General features: G+C 46.3%; 1 long non-coding RNA gene across 1 annotated transcript; it reads left to right on the top strand.

The window, feature by feature from the left end:
* The first annotated feature begins 586 nt into the window (after positions 1–586).
* LOC127059420 (uncharacterized) lies at positions 587–4,171 on the top strand. Its single transcript, XR_007777184.1, has 3 exons — positions 587–720; positions 2,217–2,330; positions 3,900–4,171. It is a non-coding gene; the product is annotated as an uncharacterized LOC127059420 (long non-coding RNA).
* The last annotated feature ends 12,053 nt before the right edge of the window (positions 4,172–16,224 follow it).

The following is a 16,224-nucleotide window of genomic DNA, read 5'->3' as shown; positions in this document are numbered from 1 at the left end:
AATTGCAAAAAACCACCAAAAAAGGGAAAATTGGGAAATTGGTGACTACAAGAAAAGTGGTCTGGGCAGAAAGGAGGAGCAATGAAAAGAACAAGAGGAGGCAAAATAGCTGACAGGTGTTGCAAAAGGAAAACAAAATTCAAGGAGGCAGACACAACATGGAGATGAAGATATGAAGGACACGGCATGGATACTTTAAAAAAAAAAAAATCTCAGCCAAAGTCAAATCAATGAAAGGCATGGCATGCAAACAACTGCAGGGACACTCACAACATACACCAAGCCTTGACAGAATTGATCCCCGCTGAAGGCCCAAAACAAATAAGAAGGACTTACAAACACTCTGGAATGGAGATATGATGAAAGGAAATGAAATTGGAAAAAAAAAAAAAAAAAGAAAAATGGGAAAGTTTGAGTGACTACAAGGAAGTGGTCTGGGCAGAAAGGAGAAGGAGTGCAAAGGACCAAAGGAAGGCCAAAAGTAAGCTGACAGGTGTTGTAATAGGAAAACCAAATCCAATGGGAGGCAGACCACAAACTTAGAGAGGAAGATATGAGGGACATTTCATGGATAAATGAAAGAAAAAAATAGAAAAAAAACTCTGAGCCAAAGTGAAAGCAATGAAAAGGCATGGCATGCAAACAACTGCAGGGACACTCACAACATACACCAAGCCTTGACAGAATTGATCCCCGCTGAAGGCCAAAACAAATAAGAAGGTCTTACAAACACTCTGGAATGGAGATATGATCAAAGGAAATGAAATAGGAAAAAAAAAAAAAAAGAAAAATGGGAAATTTGGTGACTACAAGAAAGTGGTGTGGGCAGAAAGGAGGTGCAGTGCAAAGGAGCAAAAGAGGCCAAAACGTCCTTACTGGTGTTGCAAAAAGGAAAACAATTAAGGAGGCAGACACAACATGGAGATGAAGATATGAAGGACAAGGCATGGATACTTTAAAAAAAAAAAAAAATCTGAGCCAAAGTGAAAGCAATGAAAAGGCATGGCATGCAAACAACTGTAGGGACACTCACAACATACACCAAGCCTTGCCAGAATTGATCCCCGCTGAAGGCCAAAACAAATAAGAAGGTCTTACAAACACTCTGGAATGGAGATATGATCAAAGGAAATGAAATAGGAAAAAAAAAAAAAAGAAAAATGGGAAATTTTGTGACTACAAGAAAGTGGTCTGGGCAGAAAGGAGAAGGAGTGCAAAGGACCAAAGGAGGCCAAAAGTAAGCTGAAAGGTGTTGCTAAAGGAAAACCAAATCCATGGAGGCAGACACAACTTAGAGAGGAAGATATGAGGGACATTTCATGGATAAATGAAAGAAAAAAATAGAAAAAAAATCTGAGCCAAAGTGAAAGCAATGAAAAGGCATGGCAGGCAAACAACTGCAGGGACACTCACAACATACACCAAGCCTTGACAGAATTGATCCCCGCTGAAGGCCAAAACAAATAAGAAGGACTTACAAACACTCTGGAATGGAGATATGATCAAAGGAAATGAAATTGGAAAAAAAAAAAAGAAAAATGGGAATTTGGTGACTACAAGAAAGTGGTGTGGACAGAAAGGAGGTGCAGTGTAAAGGAGCCAAAGAGGCCAAATCTGTCCTGACTGGTGTTGCTAAAAGGGAAAACAATTAAGGAGGCAGACACAACATGGAGATGAAGATATGAAGGACAAGCATGGATACTTAAAAAAAAAAAAAAATCTGAGCCAAAGTGAAAGCAATGAAAAGGCATGGCAGGCAAACAACTGCAGGACACTCACAACATACACCAAGCCTTGCCAGAATTGATCCCCGCTGAAGGCCAAAACAAATAAGAAGGACTTACAAACACTCTGGAATGGAGATATGATCAAAGGAAATGAAATTGGAAAAAAAAAAAAAGAAAATGGGAAATTTGGTGACTACAGGAAAGTGGTCTGGGCAGAAAGGAGGAGCAGTGCAAAGGATCAAAGGAGGCCAAAAGTAAGCTGACAGGTGTTGTAATAGGAAAACCAAATCCATGGAGGCAGACACAACTTGAGAGGAAGATATGAGGGACATTTAATGGATAAATGAAAGAAAAAAAATAGAAAAAAAACTCTGAGCCAAAGTGAAAGCAATGAAAAGGCATGGCAGGCAAACAACTGCAGGGACACTCACAACATACACCAAGCCTTGCCAGAATTGATCCCCGCTGAAGGCCAAAACAAATAAGAAGGACTTACAAACACTCTGGAATGGAGATATGATCAAAGGAAATGAAATTGGAAAAAAAAAAAAAGAAAAATGGGAAATTTGGTGACTACAAGACAGTGGTCTGGGCAGAAAGGAGGTGCGGTGCAAAGGATCAAAGGAGGCCAAAAGTAAGCTGACAGGTGTTGTAAAAGGAAAACCAAATCCATGGAGGCAGACACAACTTGCAGGGGAAGATATGAGGGATATTTAATGGATACATTAAAAAAAAAAAAAAAAAAGGAAAAAAAAATCTCCGCCAAAGTCAAAGTCAACCAAGGGCATGGCAAGCCAACAAGGGCAGGGACTTGCACCAAAGTTTGTCCAATTTATCCCCATTAAAATCGCAAGATTTCGTTTGCCTTCCCGAAAGGAAATTTCATTTCCTTTCGGGAAGGCAAACGAAATCTTGCGCCCCTGCAAAGAAAGGCTTACAAACCCTCTGGAAAGGAGATATGATCAAAAGAAATGCAATTGCAAAAAACCACCAAAAAAGGGAAAATTGGGAAATTTGGTGACTACAAGAAAGTGGTCTGGGCAGAAAGGAGGAGCAATGAAAAGGACCAAGGGAGGCCAAAAGTAAGCTGACAGGTGTTGCAAAAGGAAAACAAAATTCAAGGAGGCAGACACAACATGGAGATGAAGATATGAAGGACAAGGCATGGATACTTTAAAAAAAAAAAATCTCAGCCAAAGTAAAAGCCATGAAAAGGCATGGCATGCAAATAACTGCAGGGACACTCAGACCAACCCTTGGCTAAATTGATTCCCGCTGAAGGCCAAAACAAATAAGAAGGACTTATAAACACTCTGGAATTGAGATATGATGAAAGGAAATGAAATTGGAAAAAAAAAAAAAAGAAAAATGGGAAATTTGGTGACTACAAGAAAGTGGTCTGGTCAGAAAGGAGAGGCAGTGCAAAGGAGCAAAGGAGGCCAAAATGTAACTGACTGGTGTTGCTAATAGGGAAACAAATTAAGGAGGCAGACACAACTTAGAGAGGAAGATATGAGGGACATGTCATGGATACTTGAAGAAAAAAAAGAAAAAAAACTCAGCCAAAGTGAAAGCAATGAAAAGGCATGGCATGCAAACAACTGCAGGGACACTCACAACATACACCAAGCCTTGACAGAATTGATTCCCGCTGAAGGCCAAAACAAATAAGAAGGACTTATAAACACTCTGGAATTGAGATATGATGAAAGGAAATGAAATTGGAAAAAAAAAAAAAAGAAAAATGGGAAATTTGGTGACTACAAGAAAGGGGTCTGGGCAGAAAGGAGGAGCAGTGCAAAGGAGCAAAGGAGGCCAAATCGTAGCTGACAGGTGTTGTAATAAGGAAAACCAAATCATGGAGGCAGACACAACTTAGAGAGGAAGATATGAGGGACATTTCATGGATAAATGAAAGAAAAAAAATAGAAAAAAAAATCTGAGCCAAAGTGAAAGCAATGAAAAGGCATGGCAGGCAAACAACTGCAGGGACACTCACAACATACACCAAGCCTTGACAGAATTGATCCCCGCTGAAGGCCAAATCAAATAAGAAGGACTTACAAACACTCTGGAATGGAGATATGATCAAAGGAAATGAAATAGGAAAAAAAAAAAAGAGAAAACTGGGAAATTTGGTGACTACAGAAAAGTGGTGTGGACAGAAAGGAGGTGCGGTGTAAAGAAGCAAAAGAGGCCAAATCTGTCCTTACTGGTGTTGCTAATAAGGGAAAAAATTAAGGAGGCAGACACAACATGGAGATGAAGATATGAAGGACAAAGCATGGATACTTATAAAAAAAAAAAAAAATCTCAGCCAAAGTGAAAGCAATGAAAAGGCATGGCAGGCAAACAACTGCAGAGACACTCACAACATACACCAAGCCTTGCCAGAATTGATCCCCGCTGAAGGCCAAAACAAATAAGAAGGACTTACAAACACTCTGGAATGGAGATATGATCAAAGGAAATGAAATTGGAAAAAAAAAAATAGAAAAACGGGAAATTTGGTGACTACAAGGAAGTGGTCTGGGCAGAAAGGAGGAGCAGTGCAAAGGACCAAAGGAGTCCAAAAGTAAGCTGACAGGTGTTGTAATAGGAAAACCAAATCCATGGAGGCAGACACAACTTGCAGGGGAAGATATGAGGGATATTTCATGGATACATTAAAAAAAAAAAAAAAAAAGGAAAAAAAAATCTCCGCCAAAGTGAAAGTCAACCAAGGGCATGGCAAGCCAACAAGTGCAGGGACTTGCAACAAAGTTTGTCCAATTTATCCCCATTAAAATCGCAAGATTTCGTTTGCCTTCCCGAAAGGAAATTTCATTTCCTTTCGGGAAGGCAAACGAAATCTTGCGCCCCTGCAAAGAAAGGCTTACAAACCCTCTGGAAAGGAGATATGATCAAAAGAAATGCAATTGCAAAAAACCACCAAAAAAGGGAAAATTGGGAAATTTGGTGACTACAAGAAAGTGGTCTGGGCAGAAAGGAGGAGCAATGAAAAGGACCAAGGGAGGCCAAAAGTAAGCTGACAGGTGTTGCAAAGGAAAACAAATTCAAGGAGGCAGACACAACATGGAGATGAAGATATGAAGGACAAGGCATGGATACTTTAAAAAAAAAAAAATCTCAGCCAAAGTCAAATCAATGAAAAGGCATGGCATGCAACAACTGCGGGACACTCACAACATACACCAAGCCTTGCCAGAATTGATTCCCGCTGAAGGCCAAAACATATAAGAAGGACTTATAAACACTCTGGAATTGAGATATGATGAAAGGAAATGAAATTGAAAAAAAAAAAAAAAGAAAAATGGGAAATTTGGTGACTACAAGAAGTGGTCTGGACAGAAAGGAGAAGGAGTGCAAAGGACCAAAGGAGGCCAAAAGTAAGCTGACAGGTGTTGTAATAGCAAAACCAAATCCATGGAGGCAGACACAACTTAGAGAGGAAGATATGAGGGACATTTCATGGATAAATGAAAGAAAAAAATAGAAAAAAAATCTGAGCCAAAGTGAAAGCAATGAAAAGGCATGGCAGGCAAACAACTGCAGGGACACTCACAACATACACCAAGCCTTGCCAGAATTGATTCCCGCTGAAGGCCAAAACAAATAAGAAGGACTTATAAACACTCTGGAATGGAGATATGATGAAAGGAAATGAAATTGGAAAAAAAAAAAAAAGAAAAATGGGAAATTTGGTGACTACAAGAAAGGGGTCTGGGCAGAAAGGAGGAGCAGTGCAAAGGAGCAAAAGAGGCCAAAACTAAGCTGACAGATGTTGTAAAAGGAAAACAAAATCCAAGGAGGCAGACACAACTTGCAGGGGAAGATATGAGGGACATTTCATGGATATATTAAAAAAAAAAAAAAAAAAAAGAGTCAAAGTCAAAAACTGCCCCAAGATGCCTGCCTAAACAGCTGTTTCCTAGGAGACAGCCCTGGGCCTGGGCTGCTCTTCCTGCCTCGGGCGATGCTTAGGGTTACGCCTAGGGTTCGCGTCTCAGATAGCACAAAGCCAAGAGCCCTAGGCACAGCCGAGCTTCCAAAGGCATCCCAAGATGAGAGAAAAACTGCCAGAAGATGCCTGCCTCCACGGCTTCTTCCTCAGAAGTCGTGCACCAACCATAGGCTGCTTTTCCTGCCTCAGGTTAGGGTTAGGGTTACGCCTAGGGTTAGCGTCTCAGAAACTACCAAGCCCAGAGCTCCAGCTGCACTGCAGCTGCGAAAGGCATCGAAAGGGAGTGCAAAACTGCCACAAGACGCCTGCTCTCACGGCTTTTTCCTCAGAAGCACCACTAACCCTAGGCTGCTTTTCCTGCCTCAGGTTAGGGTTAGGGTTACGCCTAGGGTTAGCGTCTCAGAAACTACCAAGCCCAGAGCTCCACTGCACTGCAGCTGCGAAAGGCATCCCAAGGGAGTGCAAAACTGCCATAATGACGGCTGCCTCCACGGCTTTTTCCTCAGAAGCACCAACAACCTAGGCTGCTTTTCCTGCCTCAGGTTAGGGTTAGGGTTACGCCTAGGGTTAGCATCTCGGAAACCACCAAGCCCAGAGCTCCAGCTGCACTGCAGCTGCGAAAGGCATCCCAAGGGGAGTGCAAAACTGCCACAAGATGCCTGCCTCCACGGCTTTTTCCTCAGAAGCACACAAACCTAGGCTGCTTTTCCTGCCTCAGGTTAGGGTTAGGGTTACGCCTAGGGTTAGCGTCTCAGAAACTACCAAGCCCAGAGCTCCAGCTGCACTGCAGCTGCGAAAGTCATCCAAAGTGGAGTCCAAAACTGCCACAAGATGCCTGACTCCACTGATTTTTCCTCAGAAGCACCACTAACCCTAGGCTGATTTTCCTGCCTCAGGTTAGGGTTAGGGTTACGCCTAGGGTTAGTGTCTCAGAATCCACCAAGCCCAGAGCTCCAGCTGCACTGCAGCTGCGAAAGGCATCCGAAAGGGAGTGCAAAACTGTCATATGACGACTGCCTCCACGGCTTTTTCCTCAGAAGCACCACTAACCCTAGGCTGCTTTTCGTGCCACAGGTTAGGGTTAGGGTTACGCCTAGGGTTAGCATCTCAGAAAATACCAAGCCCAGAGCTCCAGCTGCACTGCAGCTGCGAAAGGCATCATAAAGGTAGTGCAAAACTGCCACAACTTACCTGCCTCCACGGCTTTTTCCTCAGAAGCACCACTAACCCTAGGCTGCTTTTCGTGCCACAGGTTAGGGTTAGGGTTACGCCAAGGGTTAGTGTCTCAGAATCCACCAAGCCCAGATCTCCGGTTGCAGTGCAGCTGCCAAAGGCATCCGAAAGGGAGTGCAAAACTGCCACAAGATGCCTGCCTCCACAGCTTTTTCCTCAGAAGCACAACAACCCTAGGCTGCTTTTCCTGCCTCAGGTTAGGGTTAGGGTTACGCCTAGGGTTAGCGTCTCAGAAACTACCAAGCCCAGAGCTCCAGCTGCACTGCAGCTGCGAAAGGCATCCCAAGTGGAGTGCAAAACTGCCACAAGATGCCTGCCTCCACGGCTTTTTCCTCAGAAGCACCACTAACCTAGGCTGCTTTTCCTGCCTCAGGTTAGGGTTAGGGTTACGCCTAGGGTTAGCGTCTCAGAAACCACCAAGCCCAGAGCTCCAGCTGCACTGCAGCTGCGAAAGGCATCCGAAAGGGAGTGCAAAACTGCCACAAGACGCCTGCCTCCACGGCTTTTTCCTCAGAAGCACCACTAACCCTAGGCTGCTTTTCCTGCCTCAGGTTAGGGTTAGGGTTACGCCTAGGGTTAGCGTCTCAGAAACTACCAAGCCCAGAGCTCCAGCTGCACTGCAGCTGCGAAAGGCATCCGAAGGGAGTGCAAAACTGCCACAAGATGCCTGCCTCCACGGCTTCTTCCTCAGAAGCACCACTAACCCTAGGCTGCTTTTCCTGCCTCAGGTTAGGGTTGGAGTTACGCCTAGGGTTAACGTCTTAGAAAATACCAAGCACAGTGCTCCACCGGCACTGCAGCTGCGAAAGGCATCCGAAAGGGAGTGCAAAACTGCCACAAGGCGGCTGCCTCCACGGTTTTTTCCTCAGAAGAAACAAGAAACCTAAGCTGCTTTTCCTGCCTCAGGTTAGGGTTAGGGTTACGCCTAGGGTTAGCGTCTCAGAAACACCAAGCCCAGAGCTCCGCACTGCAGCTGCGAAAGGCATCCAAGTGATGCAAAACTGCCATAAGAGGCTGCCTCCACGGTTTTTCCTCAGAAGCACAACAACCCTAGGCTGCTTTTCCTGCCTCAGGTTAGGGTTAGGGTTACGCCTAGGGTTAGCTCTCAGAAACTACCAAGCCCAGAGCTCCAGCTGCACTGCAGCTGCGAAAGGCATCCCAAGGGAGTGCAAAACTGCCACAAGATGCCTGCCTCCACGCTTTTTCCTCAGAAGCACCAGTAACCCTAGGCTGCTTTTCCTGCCTCAGGTTAGAGTTAGGGTTACGCCTAGGGTTAGCGTCTCAAAAACTACCATGCGCAGAGCTCCAGCTGCACTGCAGCTGCAATAGGCATCCCAAGTGGAGTGCGAAACTGCCACAAGATGCCTGCCTCCACGGCTTTTTTCTAAGAAGCACCACTAACCCTAGGCTGCATTTCCTGCCTCAGATTAGGGTTAGGGTTACGCCTATGGTTAGCATCTCAGAAACTACCAAGCCCAGAGCTCCAGCTGCACTGCAGTTGCGAAAGGCATCCCAAGTGGAGTGCGAAACTGCCACAAGATGCCTGCCTCCACGGCTTTTTCCTATGAAGCACCACTAACCCTAGGCTGCTTTTCCTGCCTCAGATTAGGGTTAGGGTTAGACCTAGGGTTAGCGTCTCAGAAACTACCAAGCGCAGAGCTCCAGCTGCACTGCAGCTGCGAAAGGCATCCCAAGGGGAGTGCGAAACTGCCACAAGATGCCTGCCTACACGGCTTTTTCCTCAGAAGCACCAACAACCCTAGGCTGCTTTTCCTACCTCAGATTAGGATTAGGGTTACACCTAGGGTTAGCATCTCAGAAACTACCAAGCCCAGAGCTCCAGCTGCACTGCAGCTGCGAAAGGCATCCGAAAGGGAATTCAATACAGTCATATGACGACTGCCTCCACCGCTTCTTCCTCAGAAGCACCAACAACCCTAGGCTGCTTTTCCTGCCTCAGGTTAGGGTTAGGGTTACACCTAGGGTTAGCGTCTCAGAAACTACCAAGCCCAGAGCTCCAGCTGCACTGCAGCTGCGAAAGGCATCCGAAAGGGAATTCAATACAGTCATATGACGACTGCCTCCACCGCTTCTTCCTCAGAAGCATTACTAACCCTAGGCTTTTTTTCCTGCCTCAGGTTAAGGTTAGGGTTACGCCTAGGGTTAGCGTCTCAGAAACTACCAAGCCCAGTGCTCCAGCTGCACTGCAGCTGCGAAAGGCATCCAAAGTGGAGTGCAAAACTGCCACAACATGCCTGCCTCCACAGCTTTTTCCTCAGAAGCACCACTAAACCTAGGCTGCTTTTCCTGCCTCAGGTTAGGGTTAGGGTTACGCCTAGGGTTAGCATCTCAGAAAATACCAAGCCCAGAGCTCCAGATGCACTGCAGCTGCGAAAGGCATCCCAAGGGGAGTGCAAAACTGCCACAAGACGCTGCCTCCACCGCTTCTTCTTCAGAAGCATTACTAACCCTCTGCTGCTTTTCCTGCCTCAGGTTAGGGTTAATGTTACGCCTAGGGTTAGCATCTCAGAAAATACCAAGCCCATTGTATCACCGGCACTGCAGCTGCGAAAGGCATCCCAAGGGGAGTGCAAAACTGTCCACAAGACGGCTGCCTCCACGGCTTTTCCTCAGAAGCATTACTAAACCTAGGCTGCTTTTCCTGCCTCAGGTTAGGGTTAGGGTTACGCCTAGGGTTAGCATCTCAGAAAATACCAAGCCCATTGTATCACCGGCACTGCAGCTGCGAAAGGCATCCCTAAGGGAGTGCAAAACTGCCATAAGACGCTGCCTCCACGGCTTTTTCCTCAGATAGCACCACTAACCTAGGCTGCTTTTCCTGCCTCAGGTTAGGGTTAGGGTTACGCCTAGGGTTAGCGTCTCAGAAACCACCAAGCCCAGAGCTCCAGCTGCACTGCAGCTGCGAAAGGCATCCCAAGGGAGTGCAAAACTGCCAAAGACGCTGCCTCCACGGCTTTTCCTCAGAAGCACCACTAACCCTAGGCTGCTTTTCCTGCCTCAGGTTAGGTTAGGGTTACGCCTAGGGTTAGCGTCTCAGAAACTACCAAGCCCAGAGCTCCAGCGGCACTGCAGCTGCGAAAGGCATCCCAAGGGAGTGCAAAACTGCCACAGATGCCTGCCTCCACGGCTTTTCCTCAGAAGCACCACTAACCCTGGCTTCTTTTCCTGCCTCAGGTTAGGGTTAGGGTTACGCCTAGGGTTAGCGTCTCAGAAACTACCAAGCCCAGAGCTCCAGATGCACTGCAGCTGCGAAAGGCATCCCAAGGTGAGTGCAAAACTGCCACAAGATGCTGCCTCCACGGCTTCTTCCTCAGAAGCACCACTAACCCTGGCTGATTTTCCTGCCTCAGGTTTAGGGTTACCAGGTAGCTCTCAGAAACCACCAAGCCCAGAGCTCCAGTGCACTGCGCTGCGAAGGCACCAACGGGATGCAAACGCCAAATGGCTGCCTCCACGTTTTTTCCTCAGAAGCAACAACCTAGCTATTTTTCTGCCTGGTTAGGTTTAGGTTAGCCTAGGTTAGCGTCTCAGAACCCCAAGCCCAGAGCTCCAGCTGCACTGCAGCTGCGAAAGGCCATCCAAGGGATGTGCAAACTGCCACAACTGCCTGCCTCCACGGCTTTTTCCTCAGAAGCACCACAACCCTAGGCTGCTTTTCCTGCCTCAGGTTAGGTTAGGGTTAGCCTAGGGTTAGCGTCTCAGAACTACCAAGCCCAGAGCTCCAGCTGCACTGAGCTGCGAAAGGCATCCAAGGGAGTGCAAAACTGCCGCAACATGCCTGACTCCACGGCTTTTTCCTCAGAAGCACCAACAACCCTAGGCTGCTTTTCCTGCCTCAGGTTAGGGTTAGAGTTATGCCTAGGGTTAGCGTCTTAGAAACCACCAAGCCCTAAGCTCTTGTTGCACTGTAGCTGTGAAAGTCATCCTAAGGGGAGTGCAAAACTGCCACAAGATGGCTGTCTCCATGGCTTTTTCCTCAAATGCACCACCAACCCTAGGCTCCCTTTCCTTCCTCAGCTTAGGGTTAGGGTTACGCCTAAGGTTAGCGTATCAGAAACTACCAAGTCTAGAGCTCCAGCTGCACTGCAGCTGCCAAAGGCATCCCAAGGGGATTGCAAAACTGCCACAAGATGCCTGCCTCCACGGCCTTTTCCTCAGAAGCACCACTAAACCTAGGCTGCTTTTCCTGCCTCAGGTTAGGGTTAGGGTTACGCCTAGGGTTAGCGTCTCAGAAAATACCAAGCCCAGAGCTCCAGATACACTGCAGCTGAGAAAATCATCGCCAGGGGACTGCAAAACTGCCAGAAGATGGCTGCCTCCACAGCTTCTTCCTCAGAAGCACCACTAACCTTAGGCTGCATTTCCTGCCTCAGGTTAGGGTAAGGGTTACGCCAAGGGTTAGCATCTCAGAAACCACCCTGCCCAGAGATCCAGCTGCACTGCAGCTGCGAAAGGCATCCCAAAGGGAGTGTAACACGGCCACAAGATGGCTGTCTCCACGGCTTTTTCCTCAAATGGACCACTAACCCTAGGCTGCTTTTTTCTGCCTCAGGTTAGGGTTAGGCTTACGCCTAGGGTTAGCGTCTCAGAAACTACCAAGCCCAGAGCTCCAGCTGCACTGCATCTGCGAAAGGCATCCGAAAGGGAGGGCATAACTGCCATAAGACGGCTGCCTCCATGGCTTGGTCCTCCGAAGCACCAACAAACCTAGGCTGCTTTTCCTGCCTCAGGTTAGGGTTAGGGTTACGCCTAGGGTTAGCATCTCGGAAACTACCAAGCCCAGAGCTCCAGCTGCACTGCAGCTGCGAAAGGCATCCCAAGGGAGTGCAAAACTGCCACAAGATGCTGCCTCCACAGCTTTTTCCTCAGAAGCACGATAACCCTAGGCTGCTTTTCCTGCCTCAGGTTAGGGTTAGGGTTACGCCTAGGGTTAGCGTCTCGGAAACCACCTAGCCCAGAGCTCCAGCTCACTCAGCTGCGAAAGGCATCCCAAGGGGAGTGCAAAACTGCCACAAGATGCCTGCCTCCACAGCTTTTTCCTCAGAAGCACCACTAACCCTAGGCTGCTTTTCCTGCCTCAGGTTAGGGTTAGGGTTACGCCTAGGGTTAGCATCTCGGAACCACCTATCTCAGAGCTCCAGATACAGGTCAGCTGCGAAGCATCCAGGGGATTGCAAACTGCCACAAGATGCTCCTCCACGGCCTTTTCCTCAGAAGCACCACTAAACCAGCTTTTTTCCTGCCTGGTTAGGGTTAGGGTTACGCCTAGGGTTAGCATCTCAGAAAATACCAAGCCCAGATCTCCAGATACTGCAGCTGCGATAGGCATCCAAGGGAGTGCAAAACTGCACAAGATGGCTGCCTCCACGGTTTTTTCCTCAGAAGCACCAACAACCCTAGCCTTTATTTCCTGCCTGGGTTTAGGGTTAGGGTTACGCCTAGGGTTAGCGTCTCAGAAACTACGAAGCCCAGAGCTCCAGCTGCACTGCAGCTGCCAAAGGCATCCCAAGGGGAGTGCAAAACTGCCACAAGATGGTTGTCTCCACGGCTTTTTCCTCAAATGCTCCACTCACCCTAGGCTGCTTTTCCTTCCTCAGGTTAGGGTTAGGGTTACGCCTAGGGTTAGCGTCTCAGAAACTACCAAGCCCAGAGCTCCAGCTGCACTGCAGCTTCCAAAGGCATCCCAACGGGAGTGCAAAAGTGCCACTAGATACCTGCCTCCACGGCCTTTTCCTCAGAAGCACCACTAACCCTAGGCTGCTTTTCCTGCCTATGGTTAGTATTAGGTTTACTCCTAGGGTTAGCAACTTAGAAACTACCCAGCTCAGAAGTCCAGCTGCACTGCACCTCTTAAAGGCATTCCAAGGGGTGTGTCAAACTTCCACAAGACGGCTGACACCACGGCTTTTTAGTCAAAACCATTACTAACCCTAGGCTGTTTTTCCTGCCTCAGGTTAGTGTTAGGGTTACGCCTAGGGTTAGTGTCTCGGAAAACACCAAGCCCAGAGCTCCAGCTGCTCTGCAGCTGTGAAAGGCATCCCAAGGGGAGTGCAAAACTGCCATAAGACGGCTGCCTCCACGGCTTTTTCCTCAAAACCACCACCAAACCTAGGCTGCTTTTCCTGCCTCAGGTTAGGGTTAGGGTTACGCCTAGGTTTAGTGTCTCAGAAACTACCAAGCCCACACATCAGGACGAAGCAGTGCTTATCCAAGAGGAGGGAGATCTTCCTCCCTCCAGAGAGCTGTGGCGCTCTGTTTCTCCAGTCGGCCATCCTAAAGGGGGCAGTGCTAAGACCTACTCAGCCTGACCCTGATAATTTAAACCAGCATTTTTTCCACTCTTAACTGCCTTCTCTGCTTAAACGTAATCTAAAGCTGCTGAGGTAACATTGAGAGGAGGATGTTTCAAAGCAACCTACTCTGTGCCAGTGCCATGCAACACATTGCATCTCTGAGCTGTCCAGGTTGGAGCTTCCCAGTCTCGATCCAGCAGCTGAACTGCAGACTCTGTTTTTTTTGGAAAACCACAGCAAAATCAACCACAGACCCAGGAGGGATGTGATAAATCTGAAAGTATATTGATTTTATTTTATGGGCTATCACAGCAGATGCTTTCAAGTTAACATTTTCACCACAAATATTCAGTTAATGTAACTCAGTTGCTCTTTGGTAATTCAAAAGATGATCAGACATTCGACAGGACAAGGCAGTGAAGCAGTGAGTAAATAAAGGAGACGTGTTCTGCTGCTGCCACGTTACCTCTGTTTTGTCACACTGCATGTGACAGGGAGTGAGGATTACTTTAATTACCAACTGCTTTAATGTCAAATAGTTATTATGGAAAATAGTGGGTCATGCTCATTTATTTTGTCAGCATGACAAGGGGATCACTTTTAATACTTGGTAGTGGCTTGGGGAGGCTGATGGAGAGGGAGACAGCAGTGGAAGGAAAGCATATCCACACATTTCAGTTTCAGAGGGTTTTTTGTCATTCAAAAGAAAGTATGAGATGGCTTTCAAATTGCTGGGTCCTCTCGTTTAGTCTGTCAGAATTTCTACACTGATTATGAGCTGCCCTGAAATGTTCACTGTCTTACATTGTAGCAGCTCATAACTGATGCAGCTGGCAGGAAAAGTTTATTCCTTTGACTTCTGTTTTTCCAAAAGCTCCTGTAAACTTTCAAATATCTCTGATAAATTAACATGGAAAACAAATGCTCTCCTATCCTTGGAAATACCATGGAGAGGTATAACTAAACATATTTAGTGATTAAAATATTTTTGAAACTTCTTAGTTTGATACTCCTTGTGGACCAGATATTGAGCTTAGACGAGTTCAAAAGGAGAGTCAGCACTGTGGTACTATGCCCCTGCCCCTCCACCCCATGCACTCCACTGTACATGCCTATGCCCCTCCACTCCAGTGTCTCTCCTTAAGGGCAAGGGAAGGTCTAAATTCAGGTAGTTTTGTATTTTTGCTTTGCCTGGGAAACTTCCTGTCTTCTCTCTGGTCCTTGCTGTCAAAGCTAAACACTATTTGTTCCATCTCCACCGTACAGAAAAACAAAATAAAACTCATTTTTGACTTATTTGTCAGTTTGTTTGTTTTGTGTGTTTTTTTTAAACTCAGATGATCTCAGCAATCCTCTTTCCAGTTCAGACTCATAGAGAGCTGATTCAGCCCAAGTGAGGAAACTGAATAAATGATTAGGACACAGATTTCTTAACTGTGCTTCTATGACATACAGAGAGCTGTACAATAGCCTGTAAATTGCAAACTGATATCTCACGGGATTACAGAGAATTCAATGCCTTTCTTGATTCATACAAGAGCATCTTTCCGGGCTAAAAAAATCTTAAACAAGAGATGCTGCTAATTAGGATTTTTCTTATCTTTAAGGTACAAAGAAATAAGGAAAGTTCAAAGTTCATCCCCTTTAACTACTCTGAGTTAATGGGTACATACAACTAAATCAAATATTCACTGAAACTGCTGGAGAAGGGGGAAGGTCTGACACTGATGCTCTCTCTATCTTTGTTATACCAGACTGGAAATGAGAATACATGAGGGCACACGTTCATAGCTGTTCCATGACATGGTTGTCACAATCTCTTGTTAAACTTGAAAATTTTTTGGTCTTTTTGGAACTTTCACAGCACTGGGAGGCCCTGGCAATCCCAATGCAAAGCACTGCCCAGCCCCTCCTAGGCCTCCTAAGAATGCAATGCCCTCAAATAAATTATGTCAGCAATATGTATTGCTGCCTTCTTAGCCCTCAGCAGGTATTTTAACTTCAGCACTTCAGCAAGGCAAAGTTCCCAGTCTCAGACTCTCTCAGTCTCCTGTCTCCCTGTTCTGTCTGGGTTTGTCTCCCTGGCTGGATTTTCCAGGCACTTCACAGGATGGTGCCATGGTAGCATGGCAAAGACCAGGCAGGGGCTGCTGGCTTTAGAGGTCCAGGCCACTGGTGCTCAGTGTGCTCCTAAAAGGAGGTGCAGTGCTGCTGTGCTGGGCTCCCAGTTCCTGTCAGCTGGCCCTATCTCTGACGTGGTTTTGTTTCAAACCCATCCATCTCTCTTGAAGACCTCCAAAATGTGTCACTTCTCAAAAGCTACTATGACAATTACTTCCACTCCAAAGTCATAAAAAGGTTTCTTGATTGGCTGGTTTCTTTCTTTCCTCACTGTAAGGGCAATGAATGTGTTTGTTTTCTGTACATTTTTTGGTTTTGCAAAGGAGAAATAAAAAAAAGATCAAAAGTATTTCAGAAACAATAACAAAATGCATTTCAGAAAACACATATACATTTTGAGGCACAGTTTGCAGAGTAAATGTTCCCCTGAGACTTCAAAATCAGAGGCAATGTAAGTTTGATAATAACAAACTACACAAGTGCAAGCCACAAGTATGCTTAACATTTTCTGTGTCGTTTCTCAGACAGCTTTGAAGGCTGGCTATACTTTTATTTGGATTCCTCAAAATAGCCTCAGGCAGTCATAAATGTAAATTGAACTCTGTCTTCCAAGAAAACTAGTTGGAATCAGTAACTTAAACTATTGCTCTTGCTTCAAGCAAGGGGGGACTACAAGGAGATGTTGTGCCACATCAGATGTCTCTGTTCTCTACACCTATTGTCTTCTGAAGATTTTTCAAGATTATATTAACTAGAAATGCATCCCTGGAAAGCATTTATCTCTTAATAAGAACTGCAATGTCTGAGTTATGTTTGTCTTCCCTTTTTTTTTATAAGTTCCAGCTATCCAGATGCTTTTGTGTAT

This window comes from Serinus canaria, chromosome 3, assembly GCF_022539315.1.
Source record: "Serinus canaria isolate serCan28SL12 chromosome 3, serCan2020, whole genome shotgun sequence".
Classification (NCBI taxonomy): Eukaryota; Metazoa; Chordata; class Aves; order Passeriformes; family Fringillidae; genus Serinus; species Serinus canaria.
Note: the sequence above shows the minus strand (reverse complement) of the source record. Positions and strands in the feature narration are given on the sequence as shown.